The sequence below is a fragment of the Elephantulus edwardii genome, unplaced genomic scaffold (assembly GCF_000299155.1).
Source record: "Elephantulus edwardii isolate Elephantulus edwardi_28Jun2011 unplaced genomic scaffold, EleEdw1.0 scaffold00001, whole genome shotgun sequence".
NCBI classification, from domain to species: Eukaryota; Metazoa; Chordata; class Mammalia; order Macroscelidea; family Macroscelididae; genus Elephantulus; species Elephantulus edwardii.
The window spans coordinates 36,567,713-36,580,299 of record NW_006399751.1 but is presented as its reverse complement, the minus strand read 5'-3'; the positions used below and the strand labels follow the sequence as shown (position 1 = coordinate 36,580,299).

General features: G+C 36.1%; 1 protein-coding gene across 3 annotated transcripts in view; it reads right to left on the bottom strand.

The window, feature by feature from the left end:
* ZNF385B (zinc finger protein 385B) overlaps positions 1–12,587 on the bottom strand; it is a 458,430-nt gene that overhangs the window by 174,644 nt on the left and 271,199 nt on the right. Inside the window, exon 1 of one of the 3 annotated variants that reach the window (XM_006878785.1) lies at positions 6,400–6,590. The exons of the other annotated variants lie outside the window; for them this stretch is intronic. The gene's annotated coding sequence lies outside the window, so the exon portion shown is untranslated. Of the gene's footprint in view, positions 1–6,399; positions 6,591–12,587 lie in introns of those variants that run through there. 3 annotated transcript variants of the gene reach the window in all.

Genomic DNA, 12,587 nt, shown 5'->3' with positions numbered 1-12,587 from the left:
TATTTTATTTATTTTAATGAAAGTTTACAGAGACTTTGGATTTCCATTCATTCATTGTTGCACACTTTCCTCCCTGTCACCCGGGACCTCAGTTCACTTTTCTCTTTGAAAAAAAAAAAAAAAAAAATTAAAAAAAATTATTTCATTGTTATACAATCCCCGCCCCCAGTCCACTCCACTATGCAGCTTTCATTCTGGACTCTTGCCAAAACAGTGACACCTAATCATATATTCCTCCTAAACAGTTCTCTCTCTCATCTGTTTCAATGCAGTATACATTATTTATCCACTCTTAGTTTCCCTCCAATCCTGATGTGAGTCCCGCTTTACAACAGTTACATTATGCAGTATTTGTCCACAAGAGCTTTCTTAATCTACTATGTTGTTGTTGTTATTAGGTGCCATTGAGTTGAGTATGACTCAGAGCGACCCTATGAACAAAAGATCTGAACCTAGTCCTGTCCTGCAGTATTCTCACATTTCCTGACATACAAGAGTCCATTGTAACAGTCACCATGTCAATCTACCTGGTTGAGGGTCTTCCTCTCCTTCGCCGATCCTCCAGCCTTCCCAGCATAATCTTTTTCCAAGGAATAGTACCTCCTAGTAATATGTCCAAAGTATGTGAGGTGAAGCCTCATCATTCTCGCCTCCAAAAAGCACTCCAGCTGCACCCTCTCCAAGACATATTCATCTGTTCTCCTGGCTGTCCATGGGATGGGATGTTCAGTGCCCTTTTCCAACAAACATCTCAAAGGCGCCAATTATTTTTCTGTCATCCGTATTTATTGTTGTCCAGGTCTTGGTGCATAGCTAGTAATTAGGAAGACTATGGCCTGAATCAGATGCACCTTAGTCCTCAAATGGACATTATTATTCCTCAATAATTTTTAAAGGTCACTAACTGAAAATTTTCCCAGTGTAATGTGTCTCCTTATTTCTTGACTGCTCATACCAAGGGTGTTAATCACAGATCCACGCAAGATGAAGCTCTTGACAGTTTCAATTTCCTCTCAATCCACCATAGCACAGCCTATTGGTCCAGTGGTAAGAATAATGGTTTTCTTGATATTCAGACTAAATCCATACTGAAGCCTGAATTTCTTGATCTTCTGCAACAGGTGCTTCAAGCTCTCCTCACTCAAGGAAAGTTGTGTCATCTGCATAATGCAGGGTATTGACGAGTCTCTCTGCAATCCTGATGCTACATTCCTCTTCATAGAGTCCAGTCTTGTGGATAATTTGCTCAACATATTGATTTGGACAGATATGGAGATAGAATACATCCCTAACACTCTCCTTTCCCAATTCCAAACCACAAAGTACTCTCCTGTGCTGTTTGCACAACAGCCTCCTTATCCAGGTATAGGTTCCTCATGAGCACAATCGAATGCTCTGGGATTCCCATTCTTCTCAATGTCAGCCACAACTTGTGATGATCCACACAGTCAAATGCCTTTGCACAGGAGAACCAAAATTAAACTTTGATGCTGTTTTGAGCAGTTAAGTTTGAACAATCAAAGATGTACAAGAACCAAACATGGTGACCATTTTACTCTTAAAAATATAAATTAATTATTATTTGGCCTAATTTTTAAAATGAAATTTAGAAGACATTTTATGTTTTAACAATAAGATTTTAATATTTAATCAATATGAAAAAGGAAAGAAAAGCCAGTGCAGGTCATAGCCTAATATTTCTTTTCACTTTAAAGAACTGTAGAAGATTGACTGTAACATCTCATTTTAAAGAATTCTTTCCATATTCTGAGGGTGAAAAAAAAAGAAAAACAATGCCCATTAAAACTATGCTTTCAAGCATACTTTTTAAGGCAATGTGACTAGTTAAAACAGCTTCATCATATAAAGCACACTCATATTTGTGTGTGGTGTTGGTGCTTCTTATACTGAATTACTATCAGAATTGCTACTACTGTTATCAGAAAAGATTCATATTTCTCCTCCTAATGACAACCTGAACAGATCCTAGTATCAGTGCCTTTGAACCCTCTGACTCTGTTGTTAGCCCCCTCCTTTGCCATTCACAGAAAAGGCTTCTGTGGAAGGAGATTGTATACTCAGTAGGTCAAAGTCTCAAGTAGCTGCTATAAATTCTAGTTCCTTGGTCACAAAATGTTTGTTCGCCACCCCCAATCTATGAGATAATGTCATCATCTAGGCTATTTGTATTTAAAAATCAAAGGATGTATGTGTAAAAAAAAATAGTTTACTTAAATTTTTTTTTTAATATTTTCCCTTACAAAGCTTGCTCAGTTTAAAGAGATGGCCAATATTTGGTCCACTAGAATGCTCTATTACCAACTAGTGGAGAGAAAAGGCTTCTTCTGCTTAAATACTTATCAAATATTATAAAGCTGTTCAAAAGTGAATGCCCAAGTTTAGGCAAAAAGGAATGGGCTCTAAAAAGTAAAAATTCTTAAAAAAAAAGTAAAAGTTTTGAAATATATGAAACCAAAAACTACATCCACTGCCATCAAGTCAATTGTGACTCAGAGTCACCCTATAAGGCAGAACAGATCTGCCAACAAAGGTCTCCAAAGAGACCCTTAAAATCTTTATGGAATCAGACTACTTTATCTTTCTTCCACTTTTGTTTAACAGCTGAATACTTTTACCCACAGTACCACCAAAGCTCTGTAGAAAGATAATCTAATTGCCATCAAGTTGGAACTGATTTATAGACGACCCTTAAGTGTGTTTTTGAGGCTGTAAACTGCATGGGAGGAGACTACTCATCTTTCTCCCATAGATCCACGGGTGGATTTGAATTGCCAGAGAGGAACTGCCTTTGTGTTAGCAGCACAATTCCCCAAGGACTACACCACCAGAGTTCCCCAGGAATATAACAAAAATCAATATAAACTGCTGAAACAATGTGGGCACTATCCTATATCCTACTGCCACCATGATTGTAATACACTAGAAAGTATTTAACTATACAGCAACTAGTAACTCGTAACAGAGCACGTGGGGAAACTCTCAAAGGAATATTATCATAAGGAACCGTTCTTTGCTTTCAATCAAAGCAGCAGCATCTTCACTCAATAGTGAAAGAAATGGGACTCAACAGTGCTGCACACTTACAACAAAAATCCTCTTCCATCCCTGCATATACTTGGCATGAGGGAGGACCTTATGTACCCATGTACCAAATGTAGCAGAGGTATTAGGGCTGGGCGAGCAAACATGGTGAAAGTAAGTTTGGACAGGAAAGCAGAAGCTGTAATTTTTGTTTAGTTTTGTAGAATGGATAAGAATTACCAACAGTCCTTATGTGGATTTCAAATATTTCTAATCTAAGAGGATTTCATTATTTTTCTTCTTTTGACTGTTTAACAGAAATCTGTAGAATATGAAGTAGAGCAGAGAAAAATCTATATGAAAAGCAAGGACCTAGTTAAGCAGAACTTCTGATTCCTCAAAACAAAAGAGCTAGATGGCTGGGAGCATAAATGTACCACCATCCTTACCCTTTCCTGAAAAACATGAAGAATCTTGTGACACGGGAGGTTTTTGTATTCCAAAGGGTCTTTAGTGGATATTTATGACAATGGGTCAATTCCTGGCCTGGAATTCTGGATGTCCGCCATTATACTGACACCCTAGTAATTGATGCTATTAGCTGTGGTCATGTAGGCAATGTCTTTGACACAGGGGATAATGCAAAACAGCATCAGATAAGGATCCTGAATGAATGCCCAAGAATTTTCCTCAATGGAAGTGATTAATTATAAATGATTGCTCCTGTTCATGTGTAGCACTATTCTGGCTTATACAAGTTTTTAAAAATTTTATTTTATATTGTTTTGCATACAAAATTCATATATATTGTGTTTCACATTTTCCTTAATCCACATTGTTTCATACAATCATTCCCATACATATCCCCACTGAATTATGCCCACCATTACCCTATCTTTTCAAGTCCCATTAAATCTGGTTTGCCAAGGTTTCCTTGTAACCTCTGTAATGAACTCCAAAAGTTAAAGACAACAGTGACTTCTTAATAAGGGATCCATGAAAAGAAGAGAATATAATCACAGCATCCATCATTTTCCTTTGCATTCATTTATCTTATAAGGCAACAACGGAATGGAAATATGTCCTTTCAGATGTTTTGACTTTTGGTCATTTCTTTAGTGAAAGCAGCTTTATAGCTCTTGCTTGAAAGGAAAAAAATGACAGTAAAAAGTTAATAAAAACTAGACCTGGTATTCAATGCATTTAATTTGACTAAACATGTTTTTAAGAAAGAAAATACAAGAAGAACCTAAATTTCCAAAACTGCATGATCTCTACATATATCCAAACTTTCATGTCTGTCTCTTTTTCTTGCACACCCCTCATCTCTCCTGTGTGTGTGTTTCTCTCCATCTCTCTAGTTTCCTTCTCTCTCAAGTGTCTTTTCTCTTACTTTTGCCTACCTCTTGTTTCTGAAATCTTGCTGTCTGTGTCTCCCTCTGTGTATCTCTGGCATACTTCCTGTTTTTCTTTGTTAATGTGTGTAACTGTCTTTTTATTTTTCTCCCTCCACAATAATGCCACAGAATTTAAAAGCATTAATATGTTATTTGCTTGTTTTCCAAGTATATTAAACTGTCTTTTAATATTTGCTTCCACAAATCAAAATCTTAAAAGCAAGAGTATACTGGTATGAGGACAAGTTTATCCCCATGACAAGATGTAATAATTGAATGAGGACATAGTTTTGGTAATGTCTCAAGTTGTCATGTCACATGCAACTACAGAGGATGGCTATAATATGTGTCACAAAATAGTATATACTCTAAGTGTCATAGAATAAATTAGGAAATTAAGTCCACAATAAAAATGAATTATGTATTTTTATAAAATCCATCATTAAAGACCTGGGCCAGACATATCTGTAGACTCTATACCTTTTCATTGGGGAGTAAAGGATACTTTTATATATATATATGTATCCTGTACTCCCCAATGAAAAGATGTACACACACACACACACACACACATACATACATACATAACATATATATATATATGTATAAATCGTCTACTAGGCATTAGACTTTTAAACTTAAAATCATTCCATTAATTGCCTCATGAAAAATAATGACTCTTGGGATAAATAACTACGACAAAGCAAGTTCATAAAATCAATCCAATGATGGATTTGGAGCCAGAAAAAAACTTCTTCCCAAATCACATACTAGTCTATTGTGATAGCTATATGACAGTAAAAAGTTAATAAAACTAGACCTGGTATTCAATGCATTTAATTTGACTAAACATGTTTTTAAGAAAGGAAATACAAGGAGAACCTAAATTTCCCAAACTGTGTGATCTTCTGATAAAGAGGTCAACACAAATCCAAGCATGTCTAGGACATTGGGAAAATGAATGCACAGTGGCTTTAACCCACTTACTACATTGTGCAAGAGTCCACCGAACTCTGAATGTTTGCACATCTAATTCACTAATGAGGCAGAACAAAAGAAGTCAATGCTCTTTCAATATTTGCCAAGCCACCTGAAACCCCACTGGGGACTGGTAGATATAAACACCCTCACGGTGACAAGGGTTCCCAAGCCTTTCTGGAGAGTAATATTGATTCATGTTTTACGAATGGCAACAATGGAAGAAAAAAAAAGCATTTCTTAGATGGTGAAAAACAAAGTGGTAACATTAAAATGGAAAGGAGAATTTTACAAGTACTAATTGTATAGATAAAAAAATATACCAACAAACATAACTGACAATACTCTCTTGAGAAGCTAAACTTACCTATTTTCCAGAGAGATTTCTAGCCTAAGGGTATTATAAATAGACATGAAGCTATTGAGTTTTGGTTTAATCTAAATAGCACATTAAAAGCTAGAAACATGCCTATCATAAAACAATATATGACACAAGTATAAATCACTAATGTCACTCAATTTTTATTACAGGCTACTAGTCACTGTTCAGTTAATCTGTATGTGGATTTCTATGTATGAAAGATAAAAGAGTGATCATTACCTGACATACCTTCTGAAGAGAAAAAAGGAGCCAGAGTTTTAATATAGTCAGATTAAACATAAAAAACATTTTTTTAATCTAGAGCTACAATGGGACAAAGTATGAAAGAAAATGTAATTTATAAAGATAGAGCAAATATGTGAAAACAGTCACTTCTTCATTTATTTCCCAAATATCTCAACAGTACCGTTTAAATAAAATCTAGTTAGGAAAATCAAGATGATATTGACCAGGAGAGTAAAGAAATAACAGAAATCTACTTGTCCTAATTCTGAAACTTTTCTCTCTTTCTGAAATTGATTTTAAGAGGTTTATATTTTTGTCACATACTTCATGAAGAAGTTCCCTGAGGTCTAAATGTTGATCAGTCAGCAAGCTTACCTTAGCTTTTTAAGATTACAGTCCACGATCAGCTCTGCATTCGAGCACTGTACGAGGGATTACATTTAGAGAGAAATAATTCCATCATTTCAACCTGGAGCTCCTGTGAAATGTGGTGCTAGGAAACAGCCGACAGGCAATGGATCTGAACAAATCATAGGTCCTGTAATTGCCGCTTAGCTCTAATTACTATTGAGGATAGTGTTTGCAACTTGATTCCAGGGAGAAGGGAGACTACCTTCTGACGACATTGAGCCACATTTATCCTAAAAGACTGACAAGTTAATTTTCCTCATGTAATTTTTCTGCATTTCTCCCAGCTACCCAAAAATGACCACTCCCCTTGGGCAAAACAAAATTTAAGAACAAAGCCATTCATCCTTGGTGTTTACTATGACTACTTCAAATTTTCAGAATCACACTGATTTGAAGGGATTGTCTTTCCCCTAGGTGGGTAACCAAGTTTTTATTTTAAAGTTGTTTTTAAAAGATAGTACAACAACAAGTATTTAAAAGGAAAAAAATTGTACTTTCAAAAAAGGAATTTCTTCTCAAAACACAAATATTATTTATATATTAGCACAAAACAATTTCTTGACAGAGCATTAGGCCAGAAGACTTTGCTTTTCTTTCTGTAGATTTTTAGGTTTTATATGAAGATGTAGAGTATATAATTAAAAAGAGGAAAGCAGATGACAATTTGATGCTGCTACTTTAATAGGGATGTTTACATATCCCAATGCCAAAACCTAATTTCAGTTATATTGACAAATTATTACAGTGAAATTAGCAGCTGTGTAGACTTGGAAATAAAATTATACGTTATTTACACTTATGTCTCTAACTAATTCCACTCTTCATCTAGTGGCACCGGACCATGTGACCAGAATAAACTCTGACACATCTATGTTAGAGCATGGCTAATGCCACACAGTCATTTTGTTTATGCTAAGCTGATTGTCACTGATACTGGTGAGACAGCTTAGTGGGCATTTAACTGAAAGAAACTTGAAATGACTGATGCTTGCAAACGTCAGAAAGAATTTTGCCCTGTTGGCTGTGCAACTTAGCACATGTGTCAACAGCAGTTAATAATAACTTTACTGACAAACAAAACGACTTACAGCTACCCAAATTCAGACATTTAGTATGCATCTCCTTATATCACATCCGCACACGTAACTATCAGGGACAGGTAAGCCCAAGGGAATAATTAAGTGCAGCAATGAAAACAATAATTATAAAACCAGCTCTTAGATATGGTATATTTGTCCAGGCCCAAGGGTCTCAGTTATGCTATGAATAATAACAAAATAACATTCTAAGTAGCACATGGCCTGCCAGCGCTATATTTATTTCCCCCTAAAATAACAACTGTGAGCTTCTTGCTCACATCTAGCTCTTTAGCATTAAAATAAAATTATTGCAAAACTGTTATTTTCATCCTTTTTATGCTCTTTTTATTAAAAAAAAAGCTCCAACCATGATTCCATTAAAAATAAAAAACTTGTCAAGTTAATAACTCATAGTGACCCTACAGGTCAGAGGAGAACTGCTAAAGGGTTTCCGAAACTGTAATCTTTAGGGAAGCAGACTGGTAAATATTTAGTCTACAGAACAGTTGGTGGGTTTGAGCCACCAACCTTTTGGTTAATAACTGAGGGGTTAACCACTGCACCACCAGGGTTTTCAATCTGCTCTCAATGAGATGGACAGAGACACTGTCTGAGACATTGGGCTCAAGTGTGTCGGGATGATAAGGATGGTGCAAGAGAGGCCCAGTGTAAACCTGTTGAACATAGGGTCGCTATGAATTTACAGCACTTAACAAGAAACCTTTTTCCTCAGCAGGGTTTGTGCTGATGATATTATTAGTTTTAATGTTATTCTTTCACGAAGGCAGGCAAACCATTCCATTCTCTCTTCTTGTTTAACTTTTCTTAAATCATGTCTGATTCTTGTTTTTTTTTTCCTATAACATTTTCAAATCTGGCACAGTAACCCAATCTCAAACTCACAAGTCTTCTTTGTGCCTCTCATATGGTCTCAGTTTACTTCAATAGCTCTTTTTTTTTTTCATGTTTGCAGAACTTTAGTAAGTAGAACATCTCCTTTGATTTTTTTTTTTTTTAGGTCAAAAGGGCATTTATTAGTCAATGTTCTCTCATTATCTTCCTAAAAGAATTAAATTGTTTCCCTTTTTTGTTTGTTTTTTAAATTATGATTCAAGTGAAAATTTACAGTTAACTGCTTTTTCATTCAACCATTCATACATATTTTATTTCATAACATTAATTACAATACCCGTAATGTAGCATCACTCCTCCCACTTTATCTTTGTGATTCTCATTTTCTTTTCTTTTTTTGTGATTCTCATTTTTTTCTTTTTGGTATTTTTTTTTAATTTAGGTTGTTTATTTTTCATTTCAATGAACATCTACAGAGATTTTGGGATTCCATTCATTCATTGTTGCACCCTTCTCCCTGCACAAACCCCTCCCCCCTCCCTTTTGCTCCTCTCCTTGAAAAGCAAAAGAAAAACTCCCTCATTGGTACACAATACCGCCCCCCCCCCCGCACCTCCCCAAAGCCCACCCCCTACAATAGCTCTTTAAGCAAGGTTCTGGAGCACACGATCAGTATTATTCAAGAACTTATTAAAAAATATAAATTGCAAGGTCCGAACCCAGGCCTATAGAATAAAAACCCTCCAGGCATGGGTTCTGGTAATTAGTTTCCTAACAAGCCCTCCTGTGATTTTGAAGTGTGATGTTTTCGAGCCACCGGTCTTTGGTGTATGTAGATACTGAAATCAGTTGGGCTAACGGAATAAGGAACTCTTAAGTTTCCATGGGAAAACTTCTGAAGATAAAGACTCTTCCATCTGAGTGATGGAAGAGCTTGGAAGAATTTGAAGGAGGAACTGGGCATCCTCACCCAGGCTCAGTTGTCCTCCTGTGCCCTTGTGTTAGACAGCCCTATCCATCTCGAGATTTTAATCCATCAATCACCACATTCTTCAAGAAAATAAAGTCTTCATTTTGCTGGCCTTTCAGTCTACCAATGACTTTTTCCTTTGGCCTGTAACTCTCTTTAGAGTAATCTGAACTTTTTTTTTTTAATTAACTTTTTTACTCTCCCATCACTTCATAAACCCTGTGACTTTGCTTCTGATTTCTCCAGGCTAACAAAATTATGACTCTGAAGATTTAGCCTCTGAACAATTGGAAGGAGAGGATCCCATAGGAAAATGATCTCTTTTCTAAGTTTAACTTTTGCATTTTTAACTACCTGCTGGACTTTTTCCACTTTTTTATATATTGTCCCCTCAGGTTCAACCTGGCAAAATTAAACTGGCCACCTCCACTTTCCCAAGTGCCCAAGGGATATTCTTCTTCTGGTGGTCCATATTTCAATGCCAATCACCACAGTCTACAGTCTGTAAGACTTAAGGCTTTATTTGACATCTCCTCTTCCAGTTTTTGGATCAAGCTAGTTATCATTATGACATGTGTCACATCCTTTCCATTTTAGACCCTTCATTTAGATCCTCATTAGAGGTTTACTAGCACAATACTGTTATCATTACAGTCCTCTTGCAGTCAAATGAACTCCTAAGAAGGACAGTTTGAATCAGTCATTCTCTTATATCCAGTGTCTTCCAAGGTTCTCCTCAGTGAGCTGCCTGCTCTGAAATCCAATACTCTTGCTTTAATGTTCGGGCTGCTACTTACCAAATGGGCGCCATTAAATGAATTAACTGACTTGATAAGCCTTAGTTTTCTGAACTGTAAAGGAGGAATCAAGCAGTAATCTTGTCTCATGAAGAGAAAATGTCTCATGGAAAGAGAAAATGCATGTAAGCAACACCACTACAATTGCCATAGTACACATCGCACCCATCACAATAAAAAAAATATTCAACTGAAAACAGCTCACTCACATATTCTGAGATCTACTAAACTGGATTGTCCCTTTAAGAGCAAAGAAATGTTCACTGGAAATACTAGTTCCCAAACACACACACACAAACTGTTAATTTTCTAGAACTTTCAAAGTCTATTTTTCAAGACATTTTAAATGCCATCTCCTCCATGAAGCCTTTCCAGTTCCTTCAGTGTAAAATACCACTCTCCTTTGAATCTCAACACATTTAACTTACATTTCTTTGTTAGTCCAAAAGATAATATACTACATATTATTTCTGAATGTATCTTTTCTCCCGTAGAACTGACTCCCTTGACTTAGAGACCAGACTTGATTTGTGGCTGTTTGTCTATAAATGGTAATCCAGTGCCTTTGCCCAGAGAAGACACTCAGTGAATATATGGTAATGAATGAATGTGGTAAAGGAAAATGGCAACTACACACTCTAAGATCTGTGCTGTTGTATTCTACCTGATTAAAGACTTTCATCTCCATTGACGGTTATGATGATCTTCAAAGAAAAAACATAATGTGAGAATTATAGAAACATGTGGAAGAGGACATTTTTTAAATGGCATGTGTTTCAAACCTTAATTTTAAAGTTCTAGAATTCAGAAGTATTTTCCATAGAACTAAAGGCATAAATGGTCACTTCTTTCTGGAACCACCCTCAAAAGTTTACTTAACCCACAGGATGGATATATTAGATGTAGCACTGCACTAGCAAATCACCACAATGCCAGTATTATAAGAGGTTTTGAAAAAAGTTCAATATCCCATGAATATTCGTCAAAATATTCAATCTTCTTGCAAAATATAAAGCTATTTTGTTTTCTTCTCAACCTAAGGTATACTGGGAAAAGTCATAGAGAGAAGTCAATTATACTATATATTCAAATGTGTACTTTTTATTGTCATGATATGGGGGATCTGGCTAAAAGATGAATTATAATTATAAACTATAGACTGCAATTTTGGAAAAGGTAAATAATCTTTAAAGTTACCTGTATATTTCTATTTTTATAAATCACAACTTATATTAAGGACATTTTTAAATTTAAATATCTAAATTTTATCTCCTTTTCCCAATATTGATTAATTTAGTTAATTATGGCCCTTGATATTTAGCTTCAGTTAATTTACCCACAACCCTTGGCAATTACATAATAACGTGTTAACAAACTTTAAATTACATTAATTTAGGTTGAGATTCATTATTTTAAAGTAACCCTGCAATTCCAAAATGCAAACTCACTGCTGTCAAGTTAAAACTGACTCACAGCTGATCCTTGCTGGTTTTCAGAGGCTATTATTCACACAGGAGGAAAGGAGATTGCCCACCTTTCTCTTATGGAACTGCTAGTGGGTTTGAACCACTTATCTTTCGGTTGGTAACCTAACTCCTTACCCACTAGGCCACCAGAACTACCTAAAGTAACCACGCAGTGAATTAATAACAATTTTTAAATGGAAACATGATTGCTTTTCCAATGATCTGAGCTGCAATTTTGGATTTTCACAAATTTATTTTTTTAAAGCAGGCAAGTCTATATATAAGGCATATATGAAAACAAGCATATTTTCACTGTTACACTCCAGCTCACATTGGGTTAGACATTACACTAAATCTAAAGGTGGGAAAAAGAGTGCCTTGTCCTTAAAAAAAAGCTCTCTCTGGAGAACAAAAAAAGTAGTAAGTTTGAAACAATTAAAAACTAGTAATTTAAGGTAACATGAAATCTAATACACAAGGATTCAAGTCCAAAGCACTGAACTCTGTTGTATTTATGAATGTACCTGCCCCCCTAGAACTACTGTGAGACCAACACCGCACTAAAAGATAAATGAAACTAGGGGAGAATGGCTGGAGAAAGCAGCAATGCAAGCGTCAGACATCTACAGACAAACTGGGAGCTCTGGTGACTTAGTGGCAAGGAATTTTGCTGTCAACAGAAAGGGACTCCTTAGAATTCATCAGCTGCTCTGCAGGAGAGATGGGTAATCTCCTCTTGTGCAATTTACTGCCTCTGAAAAACTGCTGGAGGGTCATCTGAGGGTCGGTTCTGACGTTATGATACACAACACCACCACACCCATATTACTAACAAGTCCTACTGTTTCCAGGAATTCTGAGTGGCCTAGTGGTAAGGAGTTGTGCTGCAAACCCAAAGACTCACAGTTCAAATCCACCAGCTCCTCCAAAGGGGACAGATACATAATCTTCTCCTGTGTGATTTATACAACCTCTGAAAACCTGCTGT